At 48.7% G+C, this 1,928-nt stretch overlaps 1 protein-coding gene across 1 annotated transcript in view; it reads left to right on the top strand.

Annotated features, from left to right (window-relative positions):
- EIF3L (eukaryotic translation initiation factor 3 subunit L) overlaps window positions 1–1,928 on the top strand; it is a 167,478-nt gene that overhangs the window by 42,169 nt on the left and 123,381 nt on the right. The gene's annotated exons all lie outside the window — the stretch shown is intronic.

Raw genomic sequence — 1,928 nt, 5'->3', positions numbered from 1 at the left:
TGTGTTTGGGTTTTTTTTTCCCTCCCACCTGCTTTTTCATCTCAGTCCTACATGCCCAAGAGAAGACTTTCTTCTTTCTGCCAGCTTGGTCGTTATTCTTTCTGTGTCACAGGCTGTATTAGTAAGATGAGGGACGCGAGTGCCATGCTTTTCTTGCAGCTCTTTTTCTACCTGCAAAGGCCCTACCTTTTACCTAGGCTAAAGACTGCCGTAACTACTTCCTCCTCCTCCTCCAGCGCTGTTCCTCCCTGGTTGTAGATCTGATAGCCAGTTAAACTCCTGCTCTACAAAACTGCTCTTGCAGGTACTTTGGCTTCAGAAAGACTCTAGCCATCCACCACGTCCCTTGAAACGGGAGTGCTGAGACACCTCCATCGCTTCCCCCTAGACAGTTGGGCCTTTGTGCCCTGAGCAGGTTGCTGTGGAAACCCCCAATTTCCTCTCTGGCCAGGGCTGGCTGTGGGGCTTCTCAGGAGTATCGTAGAGCAGCTCTCATCAAATCACCTATTGTTTCTCTGCTCCTGTTGCTTATCAGAAGTGGGGATCCCCTTTCAGTGGCACTGCCCCAGCCGGAAGCACAGTCGCCACTCGCAGTCCCACCAGCTCGGCAGCTGTAGGTTGTTGCCGCTCTTGCTCCTTGTACGGCCGTTCTCTGACACGTGGTGGAACTGATGACTGTGGGCGTGTGGGTGCTCTCCAGCCATCTCAGTAGCACATACTCTGGTGGTTATTACAGTGGCACGACAGTAGTTAAACCCTAGAGTTCCTTTCATCTGTAGTGTGATGAAAGATCAGTCATTTGTCCCCTTCAGGTACCTGCACTCTTGCCTCTGATGTGCAGGGAGGTTACACGCTCGAGTCAAGAGTTGGGTGGATGTGTTATAATCTGCAAGGGCTTCCAGCCAGCTGCTACCTAGTTTTCATTTCTTGATTTGTGTGCTCCAAAATTCTTGCTCTGCATGAGGAAGATCTGAGCTCTTGGGCAGAACACACTGAGCCTTTCTCAATTATCTTATTAAAAACTACTCTTGGAATTTTTTGTTTGTTTTTTTGGTTTTGGGGTTTTTTTAAGAGAAGAAGAGGGAAGGTACACCTCACCTATGGTTTCTGCTTTGCATTAATTTTTCTCTTTATGCCAGTCCAGGAAGAATATTTCCAACTAGTTTGTCTTAAAGCTTGTGCTTATATATAAAGTGTGCATTCTCTATGCTATATGTGTGGTCGGTGCCTGCATATGAGCATCCATGTCCCAAAGGGAGTTTGTATCCACCTGCCTGGGAACTCAGCTCATATAACCAACCTTGAATGTCATTCTCTTACTGCTCCCTGTAAAAGCACCAGTCCATCCTTCCTCTGTTGGTATGGACAGGAGGGGCTGGTTTTGGGTACGAAAATGCAAGAGCTGAATGTGTCCCTGGGCAAAATGACAGGTCAAAGGGAATGTGGAGATACTTGCAGGTGTGGGAAGGGGGTCGACTGTGAGGAACACAAATGCTTCCTGGTCCAGGCCATACTTACCAAGAAAAGGTTAATTTGCAGCACTGTGGCCTTCAGCCTTCTCCCCCCACCCTCCGTGGAATCCTTTAATCACGTTGGTGCGGTGAAATTTCAGCCCTGAAATGGTGCCTTTGTGCAATCGTTTTGGCGTCCGCCATGGAGCGAGGGAGTCGTTTTCTTGTCCTTTTTTTTTCTTTTTTTTTTAAATGGCTTCTTTGTTCCCTACCGGCCTCCCCTCCCCAGCCTTGCATCTGTATCAGATACGATTAAAGGGATAGGGAAGGATGCCGGGCCAGCTCCTGCTAGGCTGCAGGAGGAGTGGTTAACCCCTCTGTTACCAGCAGCATTCTCAGTCCTGTCTTAGTTGTGAGGACCCTCCTAGGTGAGAGGAAGCATCCCCTTCCACTAGAGAATGGTTGAGGCAGAATCTC

This window comes from Balearica regulorum, chromosome 1 (assembly GCF_011004875.1).
Source record: "Balearica regulorum gibbericeps isolate bBalReg1 chromosome 1, bBalReg1.pri, whole genome shotgun sequence".
In the NCBI taxonomy this organism is placed as follows: domain Eukaryota; kingdom Metazoa; phylum Chordata; class Aves; order Gruiformes; family Gruidae; genus Balearica; species Balearica regulorum.
Note: the sequence above shows the minus strand (reverse complement) of the source record. Positions and strands in the feature narration are given on the sequence as shown.